General features: G+C 42.4%; 1 protein-coding gene across 1 annotated transcript in view; it reads left to right on the top strand.

Annotated features, from left to right (window-relative positions):
* Positions 1 to 3,002: 3,002 nt before the first annotated feature.
* PHF20 (PHD finger protein 20) overlaps positions 3,003 to 19,589 on the top strand; it is a 211,272-nt gene continuing 194,685 nt past the window's right edge. The window contains exon 1 of the mRNA XM_006875716.1: positions 3,003 to 3,081. The gene's annotated coding sequence lies outside the window, so the exon portion shown is untranslated. The remainder of the gene's footprint in view (positions 3,082 to 19,589) is intronic.

Raw genomic sequence — 19,589 nt, forward strand, 5'->3', positions numbered from 1 at the left:
TCTTTTGGCAGCCTGAGGCACTTTCAATATTCTCCTCCAACACCATAACTCAAAAGCATCAATTCTTCTATGGTCTTCCTTATTCACTGTCCAGTTTTTGCATGCATATGAGGTTATTGAAAATACCATGGCTTGGGTCAGGCACACCTTAATCCTCAAGCTGACATCTTTGCTCTTCAACACTTTAAAAAGGTCTTGTGCAGTAGATTTGACTAATGCAATATGTCATTTGATTTTTTGGCTGCTGCTTTCATGAGTGTTGATAGTTGATCCAAGAAGAATGAAGTCCTTGACAACTTCAATCTTTCTCCATTGATAATAATGTTGTTTATTGGTCCAGTGGTGAGGATTTTTGTTTCTTTACATTGAGATGCAATCCATACTGAAGGCTGTGCTCTTTGATCTTCATCAGTAACTATTTTAAGTCCTCTTCACTTTCAGCAAGCAAGGTTGTATCATCTGCATATCGCAGGTTGTTAATGAGTCTTCTTCCAATTCTGATGCCACATTTTTCTTCATGTAACCCAGCTTCTTGGATTATTTGTTCAGCATACAATCTTGCAAAATACTGGAAATAAGTGTATTAGCATTCCTACTTAATTCTCCTCCCCCATCTCTTAGAGAGCAGCTAACGCCTGGAGAGCTCAGGACGTCCATCGGGCCTAGATTGGAGAGACCTCAGGCCAGGGCCAAGACTCAAACTGTTTCCCTCAGGCCCCTGGTGCCTTGTCTGAGTTCCTGAACCTCATCTGCTCCTATGACTGTGGTTTCCTGCTTCCTGAGTTCTCACACTCAACATGGTGCTTCAGAGAACACACTGTATGTAGTAGTTCCTGCTTTGGGGACTGCCATGCTCAATCTTGTTGATATTCTGGATTCATTCATGTAAACTGAGATTGGCCAATCAATAGCAACTCCTGGCCAACACTTCACTTCTTAAGCAAGTGACTGAAAAACAAAGGGATGTTAAGATTGAGTTCCAGTTGTGATGTATGGTGTTTGTAAGCAGCAGAGACAACTACTTTTTGTTTCTCTGCTTTCTGGAGCTGCCTTTCTGCCTATTCATCAAGCCTGCTCTTGCATTGTTGTTCTGGGTCCCAACATTATTGTAATATAGTTCTCTTTTTATTTATTTATTTTCCTGATAAACAGTGTCCCAAATCCCAATGGTTAAACATTTGTCCTTGAAACAGACAGAAAGAATTATAATTTAGAAATAGTGATGGTTTCTTTACCAGGCTGTGAGCTCCTCCAGAGCATAGCCTAAATCCCATTCTGCTCAGTGTCTTTAATGTCCATCTTAACCCTAGCTCTCAGTACATGCAGATGTTATTTTGTATGGGACTACAGAGTCTGGAATTCTTGGCATTATTGTAGTTGTGTGGTCAAAAATCCTTTCTATGCTACTATATAATATAAAATTATGTATATAAAATAATATAAAATTGAACAATTTTATATTAATAAGCATAAGCTCAGAAGATCCTGGGAAATAGATGCTTCCTATATTTGAGTAGGTGGCTCAGTTCATGAAAGTAGTACTGGACCTCATATTGCTAGAACTTTTGTCTCTGGTTTCCCAGTGTCTAATCCTGAGGGCTGCTTTCTGCCTGCCTCAGCTGAGATTTCCCTTTTCAGTCTCCAGCCCTTACTTGGAAAGCACTTGACCTATGAACTCAGATCATAGAAAGTAATCTATTACATTTTCCAATAACTTTTAAAAAAAATTAATTTCTTCCACAGATACACATTGAACACCTACTACTTGCTAAGTCTGACATTTCAGTAGTAAATGGGAAGTATGCAAACATAAGCAACCAAGAGAACAACCACAAAAATGGTTAAATGTTCTGTTAAAAACAACAATAAGGTAAAGGATAATTGCTTTAAAGGAGAAGTGATCCAGTGGAGCACTTCTAGCTAATGTGGCCAAACAGGACCTCACTGAGATGACACTTACACAGAGTGAATGCTGAAGAATAAACTTTAAAAAACCCAACAGCCTAGAACCGACTGGAGGGCACTTAACTGCAATGCAATTGCCTAGAGGTTGGAAAGAATTTGGAAAGGTCAAGGAAATTGAAAATATGCCCAGAGGATGAGCAAGGGGGGAGGTATGCAGATGAAGAGATTGGTAGGTCCTTTTAAGCAGGACAGTGACATAATTAAATTTACATTTTAAGAGGCACAATAAGTTGTCTTGTTTTTCTAATGTGAAAAACTCTCCTTTGCCCCCACAAATCACAAATGTTTAGCAAATCCCAAATCCCAATGGTTTTAGGCCCTTCCAACTCAGACTTTGGCTCCATTGGCAAAATAAAGTAATTGGAATCCATTCTTAGGAGTTAAAGAGGCAGAGTGAAGGGAGGAGTGCAAAATGCCCTGAGGCAGAGAGGAACCTGCCCGGTTTGCGGACTTGAAAGGTGCTGAGAAAGTAGGGGAGCTGGATGAGTGAGGACAGGCGGCAAGAGAGGCAGGTTAGGTCTAGACTTTGAAAGCTTGGTAGATGTTAATCCAAATAGTAGTGGAAAATCGCTTTGATCAGGGAGGGAATGGCCGTGATAACATTTGAGTTTTGAAAAGTTCCCTGTCTTTGTGTGAACAATGGTTTGGAAAGGGAAAAAGTAAGTAATGGAATCGTCTGGGAGATAGGTCATGGTGGCTTAGAATGAGTGGTGGCACTGAGATGGAGAGGAGAGCCTGTAAAGATGCATTTAGAAGGCAAAATTCATAGGTGTTGGATAGTGTTCAGTCCCCGACCTTGCGTGATCTCAGTGGGTATGCATGAACTAGTGGAGACTTCGTGTTCTGTAGCAGGGCGCCGGCGGAGTTCCCGCGCGTCAGAGTTGTGGGCGGGGCCCGAGCGCGCCGTCGCCACGGTGATCGAGTGGGGCGGGGCAGAGGGCGGGGCATCTGGAGCACTGCGTCACTCGGTGGTGGCGATGGTGCGTGTATGTGTGTGTGTGTGTGTGGGGGGGCGGGGGATACGCTGGGCGCGTCCCGGGGGTCACGTGGTGCACAGCACGCAGAGTCCTTCTGTCGGTTGGTCCTGAAGCGGCGCAGCCGGAGCGGGGCCGTGAGGTGAGCTCGCAGCGAGGTGCGGCGAGGCGAAGCCGGTGGCGGTGCCGGGTCAGGCCCGCGCTGTGCGCGCGCTGCGCGGGCGGGGAAGGTGACGGACGGGGACGGTGACGGACGCTACCGCTGCTCCAGTCTCCTGCCCGGCCCCACTCCTTGCTTGGCCCCGCTTGCCCTGCCTGGAGGAAGGCCCGGGGACCGCTGCTGAGAGCGTGGCGGCCGTGAGAACGGTGTCCAATCCCCGGGACTGCCCGCGGGAGTGACGGCGGCTGCGGCCAATCAGCTTTGCCCGAGGGGGCTGGGCCGCGGGGTGCGGGCCCGGGGCGCGGAGTGGGCCGTGTTGGGGGTGGGGGTAAGCGCTAGGGCTATAGCCTGAGACGTGTGGCCCTCTAGAGCCCCACCGCCAGCCGGTTCTTTCCTTGTACTTTGGAGCGCGGTTTCTTTGAGTGACTCATCCTATTCTGAGGAGCACACCCCTTTCTCAAACCCCCTAATCTGGGAGTGCCCCCTTTATAGTTTTTAGAATGTGGGCAGCGTATCCACTTTCTTAATCTCTATCCTTGGGATTTTATGTCAGTTTCCAAAGTTTTCTTAAACTGAGTGTGTAGCCACTTTTTCTGATCCCTCAAACCCTGGGCGCACATTCCCGTTCTTGAGTTTCCTAGTCTGGGTATGCATACCTTTCAAATTTGAGGGTTCCCCCGGTTAACGAATCCCTTAAACCTGGGTTTAATATCCAAAGTTTCAAAGTGATTTATATTCCCATAAATCCAAGGAAGAATTCCCTTTTTCATGCTTTCCAGAGTTTTAAGATTTTGGGACCTTTCTCAGTCCTTCAAATCAAAGGCACCAACCACATTTCCACAGTCTCCCAGAAATTATGTCTAAATCTTGGTTGGGGAGCAGTTATTTCCGGTTCCACGAATCTGTGAATTCACTGTCTTTTCTAGCCATTCCATTCTTCGGGTTACACTCTTCTCAAGAGTCCTCAAATCAAGTTACCTTATTTTCTGGGGAAACACCTTATTTTCATTTCTGAGACTATTTGTTTCCTGTGCCACCCAAATGTACGAAATACATCATTTCTTCCTTATTGATGCTTCTTATCTGGGAGTACACCTTTCTCATGAATCCTGTTATTCCTGGTTCTTGAGCATGTCCTATTCCACAATTCCCAACCCTTTTTAGCTTTCTGCCATTCAACCCAAAAAAACCTACTGCCATTGAGTCGATTTCTACTCATAGCGACTCTGTATATAGGGTTTCCGAGGCTGGAAGTATTTTAACGGAGCAGAAATCCTTCTCTTTCTTGTGCACAGTGGCTGGTAGATTCACAAGGCATAACTCTGCTGTTCAAGGAAGACATTTTCATTCCTTAGTTTCCTTCCATATAGTCTTCCATGTTCCAAAGCTCCTATCCTTTTAGGCGCTCTCCCTTGTCTCTTCAAATGCACCCTATTTCCTCTTCACCTGGAATGCATACCTTTCTGTAGCACCCCAATTTCTGCTTCTGTGTCCTCCCTTTTTAAAGCACATTTCCTATAGTCACACCTTAGTCACGCCCAAAGGAGTACCTGAAGGCTGCATTTGGTACAATCTATCCATTATCTTTTTGCTTTCTGCATACTTATTAGCTTTGTCTGGTTTCTTACTCCCTTTGGGCACTGCTCTGCTTCAAGTGACTAGAGATTTTTCCTTTGCTGCTTGAGATAACCTTAAGTCTGGACTGCTTGACTCCCCAGCTGCAGGGTTAAAATGAAAAGGAATCCCCTTGCATATTTCTTTGGGCTATTCACAGGACTCTAAATCTCTCTGGTGGCCTGTTTTTTATTAGATTCTGCTTAGTAAATACTGTTTTCTCCTTTGCTTTATCTTCTGACTGGAAAAAAAACCTCAAGAGATTTTTCTAGTTCTGCTTTCAGCCCATAAGCTGCTTCCCTACATAGCTTTTCCCTCTTATCCAGAAAAGAGGTCATTGGAGGAATCCTTTGGTCACTCTTTTTGTTCCTGTTCCTGGGGTGGGGGATGGATACTTTTTCTCTCTGATCATCTTCTCACATAAACTGCAAAGCTTTCCCTGCCCCCCATCCCTTAAAAATCTACAAACATCTTGTCTCTTGTTTCTCAAGAGCCTCTCAGTAGGTTCTTTCTTTTGTTTCCCCACTGCCTTTCCAGATATTACTCAGGACTTCTAAGTCTGAACCCCAACCAGATTTATTTCTCCACAGCTGGAATCCCAAGTGCTTATGGGATAGTGACACTTCTGACCTTTCTCCCTCCTGGGAAGTACTTGAGTGTGCAGCTGTATGAGGCCTTACTTGGGGAGAGTTTGGGAATGAGAAGCTGCACTGGCAGGACATGGCAGGAAAATACTGCATTTTTAAGACCAAGTCTTTCTGAATCTCATTTGGAGTTTGGATGTTTGCCAAGCACCTGCTTCTTAGGTATGCTGGGGAATTTAACGGTATTCCCAGGAACCTGTAGGAATTAATGGGGTTTGTGGAGAAGTGCCCTGAACTGAGTGTTAGGATTTGAATAAATTGAACCATTATTGTATTTTCAGAACAACTAAGCTGTTTTATATGTTATATTCATGAAAACTCAAGTTGTGTTATTTTGGGAAGCGAAATAGAGCTCACATTTAGATCATGTGGTCATTAGTAAATACCATATTCTCTCACATACACACAAATTGGAACTCTGTCTGAGCAGTATCTAATAGAATATAGTCTACGGAAAGTGAACAGGTACTGTGTTTCTTTATTTGCTTGTTTGGTATTTTTTCTTTGTTGCTAAACTGTGCAGACTGTAAAGTATTCTATACCACTACTTCTCAAACTTGAACGTGCAAATAATTCACCTGGGGGTAGGTTGGTTAAACTCCTGATACTGATTTGGTAGCTATAAGGTAGTCAGTCTCCTAAGGGATGCTAATGTTGCAGAACTACTTTTTAGGTAATGAGGTTCTGCACACAAAGCAAAAGACTTCTCTGTAAGAAGGCATCTGAGGACTCTAGACTCAGAAAGAGAGGGACTGAGTGCTGGTGGCCAGGAGGCAGGCTTGCAGAATGTACCCTTTGATTGTTTAAATTATTCCTGATTGTTTTTGTGTCCATCTCCCCACCCCACCACCCCCAAAAAAGAAAAGAAAAACAGAGGGAATGTAAGCAAATACTGTTGAATGATGATGCACAGAGGAGCATCTTTAAATTACAGTCACTGGACACCAGAGATGAAGACGGGGAGAGAGGGAGCAGCTGAAGACGCTAGACTTATAGAAAGAGAGGGATTTAGAGCTGGCCGCCAGGAGGCAGGCTTGCAGAATGTGTCCTTTGGTTGTTTTAATGGTTATATATTCCTGAGTGTTTTTGTGTACATCTCCCCGCCCCACTCCCCCACCCCCCCCCAAAAAAAGAAAAACGGAATGAAAGCAAATACTGTTGCAATGGACTGATGGTGTAAAACCGATGTTCTCCCATGTAAACTATCACTCAGTTCACAGTTAAAAAAAAAAAAAAGAGACTTCTCTGTAAAAATAGGAAGATGGTGGTCAACCTAATGCTGGGATATTGTTTTCCATTTTTCTTTTATGTAGACACATATCCCTTAATGTTAGTATAATGAGGTGGTCCGTTTCTAAGGACTATTAGTACTCAATTACAGTTAATCTAACATTTAGGTTTTTAAATCATGGCCCCAACTTCTCTAGGAGCTTTGTTTTTCTGTATCTATGAATACCAACACATTTTAAGTGTTTAAATATGTTCTTGTTAGATGTAAACATAATTTTTGACATAGAGATTATCCTAGGTACTGTATAGTTGGCTTAACTGCCAGCTTGTTTCTGGTTCCTCACCTGTCAGCCTGCCATGGGCAGAGAGGGGTTCAGAGGTGACCCAAATCAGCACAGGTGTTGATATTTCCAGGGAGGTCTTCTTGTTTGTTTGTTTGTTGTTAGCTCCAACTCATAGAGACCATCCTATGAACAACAGAATGAAACACTGTCTGATCCTGTGCCACTCTTAACAACTGTTGTCATATTTGTTGCTGCCACTGCTTCAGTCCATCTCATTGGTCATCTTCCTTTTCTTCAATGACCCTCTACCAAGCGTGATGTCTTTCTGCAGGGACTAAAGAATTCTCCCCATCCCCACTTCTAAGAGCATTCTGGCTGTATTTCTTTAAAGACAGACTTGTTTGCTTTGGCAGTCCATGGTACCATAATACAAAGGCATCAATTATTCTTCAGTCTTACTTATTAATTGTCCAGCTTTCATATGTGTCTGAGAAGATTGAAAATCCCATGGCTTGGGTCTGGCTCATCTTAGTTCTGAAAGTGACATCCGTGCTCTTTAATATTTTAAAGAGGTCTTTTGCTGCTTCCATGATCATTAATTGTGGGTACAAGTAAAATGTTCCTTGACAACTTCAATCTTGGTTTTTTAGGTTCTGTAAATGGGCCTGGGGAAGGTCTGAACCCTGAATAGGAGCTGCTGACTTGTCTTTGTATTGATGCTCCAGAAAAGCAAATGCTGGTGGAAAGGTGACTTTCTTTGATGGAGATCAATGGCTTGCCATGATGTCTTTCCTTTTGTACACTCATGTCTAATCTATTCCCATGTCTTACTAGGCTTTTCCCTTCTACCTATTTCCCTGGTTGCCACCTGTACATGACCCTTTCCATCATGACCCTATTCTAGGTCTTAATCAGGACAAACCTAAGTGATTAGACTATTTTGTGCCCCCTCTGCTCCCTCCCTCCCATCTCTCACATGAATGTTAGATCCTTTTCAGTAACTGATTTGATCTGTGTTTGGCTCTAGTTCTAGTTCTTCCACTCACTGGCTGTGAGACCTCAGGCAAGTCACTTAATGCTATTGGGCTTAGTTCTCCTCATTTGCAAAATGAAGGTCTTGAATACCTCCAAAGTCTTCCCTGCTCTGAGTCTTTGTCAGTACCTTTCTTTGAAACCCAGAGTCTGTGGAGCTTGTAGCAGATCTGGTTTCTGTCACGTGCTCTGGCGGGCAGTCTGCCAGTCATTCCCTTGTCCGGGTCACTTCTGCCACTGTCTCTTTTCTAGCCAAAACAGTCAGCTTGTCCTCACACCCAACTTCAGCATTCTTTTGCCTTCCTGCTCTGTTCCAGTGTTACATTATAGTTAATTCAGAATACCTAGAATTCTCAGAGAAGACTTTCTTGAGTTCTTCATTCAATGTTAGTAATTTTCCCTCTTACTGAGAGGGAGAGGATAACATACATACAACTATGTTATCTGATGTATGTTTTAAAAATGTTTTTCCCTCCTACCCCCCCCCACATTCAATTTTGCTTTGAATTACCATGCAAACATTTAGAGGTGTTTGACATGATGTTTAAAGGTGAAGCACTGTAGTTTGCTCTTGGTAAGAGTTTGGGCAAAGTGAGATTGATGATTTAACCCTCTTCACTCGAGGTCTCCCGTATTTATAGGGAATCAGCTACTTTAAATTTTTTCCCGGTTTAAAAAAAACCAACAAAAATAAATGGTAACTGTTACTTAGATTCTGACTCATGGCTACCCCATATGTGCTAGAGTAGAACTGTGCTTCCTAGGGTTTCAATGACTGATTTTTCTGAGGTTCCATTGGGTGCCTTCCTTAAAAAGCCAAGCATATTAGCCATTTGCAACTCCCCATGGACTTCCTTGGATTTTAAAGGTGCTTATGGTTCCAATCTGAAATTTGAAGGTATTTCTAAAATATAAACACTATTTAACGAATACTTCCCCCAAGGAACATGCTCGGCCAGAAAACTCCAGACAGAAAAATTGCTGAGAACAATGATAAGAAATCTAGAGTTCAGTTAAGTTCACCAATGAACAGTAGCAGTTCTTTGAGAACACCTTGTTACTCTCAAAGGCGGTTGCTGGTACTGCCTAGAAATCAGGGTTCAAAGGTGTACATAATCTCCTGACTTATCTCCTTTCCTCATCTTTCTAGGAAGTATTGTGGAGAAGTTTACATTTTCTTTTTGTAAGTTTTTATTGTGAATTAAGTGATAATTTACATGGGAGAACATCAGCTTTACATTCATCCTATCGTATTTTGTTTCATTGCAATGATTACAGTCCCTTCCATGCATCATCAAAAAACCAAAGGGTTTTTTGCAAACCTGCCCCCCACTGGCCGTCAGCACACAGCCCCTCTCCCTCCCTGAGTCCAGAGTCTGCAACTGCTCCATCTCACCACATCATCATCTCTGCCCCATCTCTGGCATCACTGCTTCTCTGGGTAGGGTCCTGCACTCCACTCTTCTCCTTGATGGTCCCACGGACCTCTGTTCCTGGACTTCAAGATCAACCACTCCCCTCCTTTTGTTACAAAACATCTATTTTACATTTGCATCACTCACAATCAGTCCTGATAGCAATTATTCTCTATTGAATCACAGGAGTCTTATCCTCATCTCTTTTCATCAACCCTGTCCAGACAGATTGAAAACCACTTAGTGGAGAGTCTACCTTCCCCCACACCTTCTGAATCTAGTTTGTAAGCCAGTCATTTCTTGCCTTTGTAAGCCCACCTCCTCCCCCCAAGTTTGGGTAGCCAATGTCTAAGTTGCCCATCCCTGTCAACCCTGTGTACCAAGGGGTGGGAACGATCCTCACTGTAAAGATTCGTTCCCTCTTTTAGTCTACTGCATCCACAAGCATAGGTCAAGTTCATCAAATTGTAGCAGATTACTCTTTTTTTTTTTTTCTTCTTTCTCCCTCTAGTCAAGTTCTGATCATCCAGCCATTGAATCCAGGTCAAGTGGGTACTATCTGCAAGTATGGGTGTTATTGGAAGTTTACATTTTCTTGATTGGTACTTTTTAAATCAAGATGTATGTTTAGTCTGTCTTCTTGATTAGATTGTAAGCTTGAAGAAAGTGGGGGTGGTGTGCTGCCCCTGTCCTATTCATTTATCTCAAGGAGTGCCCCTTACAGGTTGTTGCCCATGAGGTGACCTAAAGGAAATTTAGATCTTGATTTTTAATTCTACTTTATCCTAGATTTGGGGTTTGCTAGATCTTAGGTTAGTCTCTAGCCATACCTTTCTTTCTTTGGTCAAATAATGGAAGTAATGAACTTGCAGAAATCCTGTAAAATTTTAGGAGTCTGGTAAGGTATGAGTTACCAAATGCAAATATATAGGGAGGGCCTTTTTATGAAGATGGTGCCAAAGGCGAAGAAGGAAGCCTCTGCCCCTCCCAAAGCAGAAGCCAAAGCAAAGGCGTTGAAGGCCAAGAAGGCAGTGCTGAAAGGCGTCCACAGTCACAAACAAAAGAAAATCCACACGTCACCCACCTTATGGTGGCCCAAGACTCAGGCTCCAGAGGCAGCCCAAATATCCTCAGAAGAGTGCCCCCAGGAGAAACAAGCTTGACCACTATGCCATTATCAAGTTCCCTCTGACTACTGTGTCAGCCATGAAGAAGATTGAAGATAATAACACACGTGTGTTCATTGTTGATGTCAAGGCCAACAAGCACCATATAAAGCAGGCTGTGAAGAAGCTCTATGACATTGATATAGCCAAGGTCAACACCTTAATCAGGCCTCATGGAGAAAAGAAGGCATATGTTCGACTGGCTCCTGGCTATGATGCTTTGGATGTTGCCAACAAAATTGGGATCATCTAAACGGAATCCAGCTGGCTTAATTCTAAATATAAATTTTTTCAATACAAAAAAAAATACTTAGGGTGGTTGTATGAACAGGAGGTGGGGCCTGCATGTAGATGTTGGTGATGGGTGGGGGGAAGGGAGGGAAGAAGGGAAGGATTTAAAACATGAGAGCATATCCATGCCAGGATCATAATTCTGGGATTTAAAGACTGACTGTCAGGCGTCTTAAGTGAGTATTTGAATGCTATCCTCATCAAAACCTGATTTTCAAAAGGAGCTAATGTCTTTTCCATGTGGAAAAGGTCTACATTAAGTGTGATTGAGCTATTAAAGTGCTGTTGAGTTGTTAAGTCAGTTCCAACTGTATGGGCTTCTGAGGAGAAGCTGGTGGATTTGAACCGCTGACCTTGTGGTTAGAAGTTTAGTGCTTAGGTAAATTAACATACTTTATTTCTACAAATGCAATGTATTTAGGATTTCTAGGTTATAGAAACCCGGCCTGGAAATGTGAGCATTTTACAGTAATAATGTGTTGTTGTTAAGTGCCATTGTGGGGTTGGTTTCAACTTACAGGGTTTCCAGAGGATCTGCTGGTGGGTCTGAACTCCTTACCTTTTGTTTAGCAGTCCAGTGTTTATACTACAGTGCCAATGACTAGCATTTTTGGAGCTTGTGATAAAATCTCATTTAACCCTCAGAACTGATGAAGTATCACCATTTAACAAGTAAAGAAAACAGTCCAAGAGAATTTGGTGAGTAAGCAGAGTTTGGACTATGGATTATGGGTGTTTTTTACTCCAATCCCAGTACTCTTACCTACTCTACTGCCACCTTCCTTTTGATTAGAGTTTCTATAAGTTACTTTAATCACAGTAGAAACCATACAGTAGCCTGGAACCCAGGTCTGGGGCACGGTGAAGAGAAGGAAGGTGCCACCCAGACTGTTGATTCTATTTGTGACCATACAAACATTCCTTAATTGTAGAAGTCCACCCCTTCACCTGGTGGGGTGCTGTGGGCTAATGCATCAGACTACAGAGTCATTTGAACTGCAAGGTTGATAGTTCAAGCTCACCAGCTGCTCCTTGGAAACCCTGTACAGGGTTGCTGTGGGTTGGAATCGACTCCACAGCACTTAACAACAACACCCCTTCTCAACTCAGGCCACTTTTCTTGAGTTTCCTGGGCACCACTTATTTGGCTTAGCTGCCCCTGGTCCCATATGGAGTAGTGAATGTTGCCCATTATGCTCTGATGAATAGGAAATTGGTCATGAGAATTGAATGAAATTAGTTATATGAGGATCAGTCAGTTGCTGTTGAGTTGATTCCAACACATGACAACCCCATGTGATGCAGAGTAGAACTGCACTCCATGGGATTTTCATGGCTGTGATCTTTTGAAAGCAGATCACCTGTTCTTTCTAATGAGGTGCCTCTGAGTGTTTTTGAACTGGCAATTTTTTGGTTAGTAGCTGAGTGCTCTACTATTTCATCACCCAAGGGCTTATATGAGAATTGAAATAAAAACCAACCCTACTGCCATTGAGTTGATTGACCCTGTATAGTATTTCTAAGACTATAATCATTATGGGAGCAAATAGCCTCATCTTTCTTCCCAGGAACCATTGATGGATTTAAACAACAGACCTTGTAGTTAGCAGCCAAACACCTAACCAGGGTTCTTGTATCTGTAATTCAGTAAGGCAAAATAGTTAGAGGACCTAGGATTTGAATGCAGATTCTTGTCCAAGTTTGTGTTCTAGCATCTACCTCTCTTTTGGGGCCACATGTAACTTGCCTATGTAGTTTAAGTCTTTTGGACATCTCACTTTGGAAGTAGACTTTTCCAGCATGGTAAATTACTTAATCTGTCTGGGCCTTATCAAGTATTCTAATCACTTCATATGGATCATTGGCAGTCTCAGTAAATGGGAACAAGAATGCCTAATTTATAGGATTATCAAAACTTGAATTATGAGGAGTTGAGTATATGTTACCACTATTACTTTTGTTTTGCTCTTCTCATAAAATGTTTGTAAACTTTTCTCCCTCCCATAGGTCTTGCTGTGTTTTATACATAACTACATAAGAAAGGGCATTTTATGGAGTCCAGGTGTGGCATTGTAGGATAAGCACTGGACTGCTAACTACAAGGTCGGGGGTTCAAAAATACCACTTGTTCCTTAGAAACCCTATGCAGGGTTGCCATGAGTCTGAAAGGATTCAGTAGCACTTAAAAACACCACCAGTATTTTCTATAAAATATAAGGACTCTTAAGAATTCTTCTTTTTTTTTTCATTTCCACACATGAAAATTTAACAGTAATCCCTTGTGTTCAGATGTCCAAAGGTCTTGTTTTTAGAAGCTATATAAACGTAGGTTTGGAGGAAGACCTACTTCTCAAATCCCAGCTCTTTCACTTTATTGCTGAGTGACTGGGCAAATGATCTAAAAAGTGATCTAAAACCTTTATCTAAAATCTCTTCCTCCTTTTCCTCTATAAAATAGGGATATTACTGGCCACTTCTCTGCATTGTTGGGAATGGGATATTAATCACGAACTTAGCACATGGTCAATACTCAAGTAAATGTTAGCTGTTTCCTAGTATTAGTAATAAGGTCAGGAATAAAAGTTAGTATTTAAAGAATTGTTGTTGTTAAGTGCTGTCAAATCGGTTCCGACTCATAGCGATCCTGTCTCTATAGGGTTTCTGAGGAGAGCTGAGGTGACTTATTATTAAATTTTATGTCTTTGAAACTTTGTTGGCAGTAAAATGGTTCCGATGTTTTACATTGTAATTCAGGAGAAGTCTTTAGGGACTCCATTTGCAATGACTCCATCTCCAATTGTTTATCTTTGTAATATAGTGATAGCTAAATTAAGGAATTCTGTAAGAACAGCTTTGTTGTTGTTAAGTGCCATTGAGTATTGAGTCCTTGCTGACTCATAAAGATCCTCCTATATGGGGTTTCTGAGGAGTGACTAATGGGTTTGAACCATTAGCCTTGTGGTTAGCAGTCCAGTGCCTATCCTACAGTACCACAACAGGACAATTTAGTCCTCCCCTCTACCTCCCCCCAAATTCCTCACACAAATCATTTGCACATTGGAGCCTCCAGTGACAGAAACAACATAACAAAAACAGATAAAGCTTTTCTTAGACCCCTGGAGGGAAATTGTAGTCTGTCATCAGGTGCCTCATTCCTTCTGCTTTGCCGCCTTCTTTCTCCCTGCCCCCAAGGAATAATAGCAGTTTCTACATTTACCAGTGTCTAGCTAGCACTTCTTAAAGAGTCTCCACAGGATTGATTCTCTTGAATCCCTACAATTCTCAGGGATACTGGCCTCTGATTTATTCCCATTTGCTAGTGAGGAAGCTGAGGTTATCTCATGTAACAAGCATCTGACCAGCCACATGTGGACACTATGCTTGCTAGATGCTGGGGTTGTGAACTCCTCTTGGGAGAGATCAATTCAGACTGAGGCAATTTTCAGTGTAGAACAATGACTGCTGAGACCCAGAAGGCAGGCTAGGCTGCAGTAAGAGGATTTCTAGGTTGTGGCACATGGCCTGCAAATGTGGAAGGAAACTGTTTTTTGCCAGGCCAAGAAAGCCCTTCCGGGAGGTGCTGATGGTTGACTCCAGTCCTGAAGGTCCAGGCAGGGGAAACAACTTGTTTAAAAGTCCTAGAGGTGAGAACCTCAAGGACTTTGGGTGTGACTGGAGGGTGGGGTTTGAGAGCTTATTGAGTACCTGCCTCTGTGCTAAGTAACTTCTAAAATCTGTAGGTACTATTACAATCCCCATCGTTTAGATGAGGAGCCTGAGGGTTAGAGAGGAAATGACTTGTACAAGGTTATCTGGTAAATGGTAGAGCTGGCTCAGAACAACTATCAGCCTTTGTTCCTCTGCTAAGCCTGCCTTCTTCCATCCTTCTAAGTTCCATCTTTTAGAGACTCCCAGTTCAGTTGATCTCATAAAAGCTAACTAAACAGATGACTTTAATGCTGCACTGAGTAGCTTGAACTCTGTTCTGTAGGGTAGTCACTGAACTGTTTTAAACAAATGATCAGATTTATATTTTGGAAATACCACTGTCATAGCAATGTGGGAAATTAGCAACAGTATAGTGTTTGATTCACTCAGACTAACTGGGTTCAATTCCTTGTTCCACTGCTTGCTAGCTTTTTTCACATCTTCATTTCAAACCTTTGATAAGGTAGGTAGATGCTGAAAGAGAATGGCCTGCCAGAAGAGTGAATAAATCTTTCTGGGAAGAAGTATAGCCAGACTGCACTTTAGAAGCTAGGATGATGAGACTTTGTCTCATATGCTTTGGACATGTTATCAGGAGTAAACAGTCCCTGGAGAAGGACATCATGCTTGGTAGAGTGTCTTTGAAAATGAGGAAGACCCTCAATGAGATGAACAAGGGGCTCAAACATATGGTGCAGGGGTGGGTGGTGTTTCATTCTGTTATGTGTTGTTGTTATGTGCCGTGGAGTCGGTTCCGACTCATAGCGACCCTGCATAGGGTTTCTGAGGCTGTAAATCTTTACAGGAGCAGAAAGCCACATCTTTCTCCCGCAGAACAGCTGGTAGTTTTGAATTGCTGACCCTGAGGATAGCAGCCCGATTCATAACCACTATGCTATGTGTAGGTAGGGTCATTATGAGTCAGAACCAACTCTATGGCACTATAGCAACAACAAATGATGTGTATAAAGCACTTATAATAGTATCTGTCATAAAATAGGAACCCATAAGATGTCAGCTCATAAAAAAACATTGAGTTCTATTTGGGGAGGGTGTGGTTGGAGGTTTGGAGCTGCCATGTGACTTGTCACAGTAATTGGGATTAGAATTGATAGCCGCCTGAACCAGGCTACCTCTTTGCAGTGGCAGAGACCTACAGGTTTGTTGTTGTTAGGTGCCATTAAGTTGGTACTGACTCATAGGGACCCTATGCACAACAGAATGAAACACTGTCTGGTCCTGGGCCAACCTCATAATCACTGCTACACTTGAGCCCATTGATGCTGCCACTGTGCCAGTCCATCTTATTTGGGATCTTTCTTTTTTCCCCTGAACCTCCACTTTATCAATGATATCCTCCAGTGACTGGTCCCTCCTGACAATATGTCTGAAGTATGAAAGATGAAGTCTGGCCATCCTGGCTTCCAAGGAACACTCTGGCTGTACTTCTTCCAACGCAGATCTGTTTGTTCTTTTGGCAGTCCATGGTACTTCCAAATTCTCCTCCAATACCATAACTCAAATGCATCATTTCTTCTACAGTCTTCCTTATTCACTATCCAGCTTTTACATGCATATGGTGGTGGTGTGCTGTGGAGTTGGTTCTGACTCATAGTGACCCTGTATAAGGTTTCCGAGGCTGTAAATCTTTACAGGGACAGAAATTCTCATCTTTTCTCCCACAGAACTGCTGGTAGCTTTGAACTAGCTAAACTTGAAGTCAGCAGCCCATCTAGTAACAACTATGGTACTAGAGCCCCTTACATGCTTATCAAGTTATTGAAAATACCATGACTTGGGTCAGGCTCACCTTAGTCCTCAAACTGACATCTTTATTCTTCAATAGTTTAAAAAGGTCTTGTGCAGCTGATTTGCCCAATGCAGTATGTTGTTTGATTTCTTGACTACTGCTTCCACTAGTGCTAATGGTTGATCCAAGAAAAATGAAGTCTTTGACAACTTCAATGTTTTCTCCATTTATATGGAGGTTATTTATTGGTCCAGTGTTGAGGATTTTTGTTTTCTTTACATCGGGGTGCAAGCCATACCAAAGGCTGAGATCTTTGATCTTCATCAATAAGTATTTTAAGTCCTCTTGACTTTCACAAGCAAGGTTGTATCATCTGTATATCGCAGGTTGTTAATGAGACTTCTTCCAATCCTGATGCCACGTTTTTCTTCATATAACCCAGCTTCTTATATTATTTGTTTAGCATACAGGTTGAATAAGTATGGTTAAAGAATACAACCCCGTCACACACCTTTCTTAATTTTAAACCATTCAGTGTTCCCATGTTCTCTTTGAACAACTGACTTGGTTTATGTACAGGTTCTTCATGAGCACAATCAAGTGTTCTGGAATATTCATGCTTTGCAGTGTTGTCCATAGCTTGTTATTATCCACACAATCGAAAGCCTTTGCATAATCAGTAAAGCACAAGTAAACATCTTTCTGGTATTCTATGCTTTCAGCAAGATCCATCTGATGTCAGCAATGATATCCCTTGTTCCACATCCTCTTCTAAATCCGGCTTGAACCTCTGGAAGTTCTCTGTCAAAGTATGGTTGTAGCCATTTTTGTATTACCTTTAGTAAAATTTTACTCTCATATCAGTGATATTGTCCAATGATTTCCACATTCTGTTGGGCCACTTTTCTTTGGAATGGTCGCAAATACAGATCTCCAGTCAGTTGGCCAGGTATTTGTCTTTCGAATTTCTTGGCATAAATGAGTTCCTCGAGTGCCGCTTTACTTTGTTGAAAGATTTCAATTTTTATCCTATCAGTTAATGGTGCCTTTTTCTTTGCCAATGACTACAATGTACCTTGGACTTCTTCCTTCAGGATCATTGGCTCTTGGTCATATGCTATCTATTGAAATGGTTGAACATTGACCATTTCTTTTTGGTACAGTGACTGTGTATTCCTTCTAACTTCTTTTGAAGTTTCTTCATCATTCAGTATTATGCCCATTGTTGTTGTTGTTGTTATGTGCCGTCGAGTCGGTTCCGACCCATAGCGACCCTGTACAGGGTTTCCGAGGGTGTAAATCCTTACGGGAGTAGAAAGCCTCATCTTTCTCCCGCGGAGCAGCTGGTAGTTTCGAACCGCTGACCTTTAGGTTCGCAGCCCGATTCGTAACCACTACGCTACCAGAGCTCCTTTAGCATCATTGTTGTTGTTGAGTGCCGTTGAGTCGGTTCCGACCCATAGCGACCCTGTACAGGGTTTCCGAGGGTGTAAATCCTTACGGGAGTAGAAAGCCTCCATCTTTCTCCCGCGGAGCAGCTGGTAGTTTCGAACCACTGACCTTAAGGTTCGCAGCCCGATTCGTAACCACTACGCTACCAGAGCTCCTTACAATCCTTCAATACCATAAGTTGAGGTTTGAATTTTTTTGTCAGTTCTCTCAGCTTGAGAAATGCTGAATGTGTTCTTCTCTTTTGGTTTTCTAACTCCAGTTCTTTGCACATTTTGTTACAATATTTGACCTAGCGGTTGTTGTTATTAAGTGCCCTCAAGTCGGTTCCTACCCATAGCATCCCTGTATAAGGATTTTTTAGGAGTGACTGGTTAGCTTGAACTGCTGACCATGCGGATCAAACCAACTTTGTAATCCAGCGCATTAACCCACTGAGAAGTTGTTGTTGTTAGAAGCCATTGAGTCGGTTCTGACTCATAGAGACCCGATTTATAACAGAATGAAACACTGTCCGGTCCTGGGCCAACCTCACAATTCTGCCACACTTGAGTCCATTGATGCTGCCACTTTGCCCATCCATCTCGCTGGGGGTCTTCCTCTTTTTCTCTGACCCTCCACCTTACCAAACATGATATCCTTCTCTAGCGACTGGTCCCTCCTGACAATATGTCTGAAGTATGAGAGATGAAGTTTGACCATCTTGGCCTCCAAGGAGCACTGTGCCTGCACTTCTTCCAACACGGATCTGTTTGTTCTTTTGGCTGCCCATGACACTTTCAATATTCTTCTCCAATACCATAACTCAAAAGCATCAATTCTTCTACAGTCTTCCTTATTAACTGTCCAGATTTTGCATGCATATGAGGTTATTGAAAATACTGTGGCTTGGGTCAGGTGCACCTTAATCCTCAAGCTGAAAAGTACAGCAGATTTGACTAATGCAATATGTTGTTTGATTTCTTGACTGCTGCTTCCATAAGTGTTGATAGTTGATCCAAGAAGAATGAAGTCCTTGACAACTTCAGTCTTTTTCTCTGTTGATAAGAATGTTGTTTATTGGTCCAGTGGTAAGGATTTTTGTGTTTTTTTTTCACATTGAGATGCAATCCGTACCGAAGGCTGTGTGCTCTTTGATCTTCATCAGTAACTATTTTAAGTTCTCTTCACTTTCAGCAAGCAAGGTTGTATCATCTGCATATCTCAGATTGTTAATGAGTCTTCATCCATCCTGATGCCGCGTTTTTCTTCATCCAGCCCAGCTTCTCGGATTATTTGCTCAGCATACAGGTTGAGTAAGTATCGTGAAAGAATGCAACCCTGTTGCATACCTTTCTTAATTTTAAACCATACAGTGTTCCCATGTTCTGTTCGAACAGCTGCCTCTTGGTCCAGGTACAGATTCCTCATGAGCACAATTAAATGTTCCAGAATACTCAGACCTCGCAGTGTTGTCGCTAGCTTGTCGTGATCCACACAATCAAAAGCCTTTGCATTGTCAATAAAGCACAGGTAAACATCTTTCTGATATTCTCCGCTTTCAGCCAAGATCCAGTGGACATCAGCAATGTTATCCCTCGTTCCACATCCTCTTCTGAATCCAGCTTGAACCTCTGGAAGTTCTTTGTCAATGTATGCTTGTAGCCGTTTCTGTATTACCTTTAGTAAAACTTTAGTCGCATGGGATATCAAAGATACTGTCTGATGATTTCTGCATTCCATTGGGTCACCTCTCTTTGGAATGGGCACAAATACGGATCTCTTTCAATCAGTCAGCCAGATAGTTGTCTTCCAAATTTATTGGTATAGATGGTTGAATGCCTCCTTTGCCTCCTCACTTTCTTGAGAGATTTCAATTTTTATGCCCGGAACCTTGTTCTTTGCCAGTTCCTTCAATGCACCTTGGA

This window comes from Chrysochloris asiatica, unplaced genomic scaffold (genome assembly GCF_000296735.1).
Source record: "Chrysochloris asiatica unplaced genomic scaffold, ChrAsi1.0 scaffold00337, whole genome shotgun sequence".
Lineage (NCBI taxonomy): Eukaryota > Metazoa > Chordata > Mammalia > Afrosoricida > Chrysochloridae > Chrysochloris > Chrysochloris asiatica.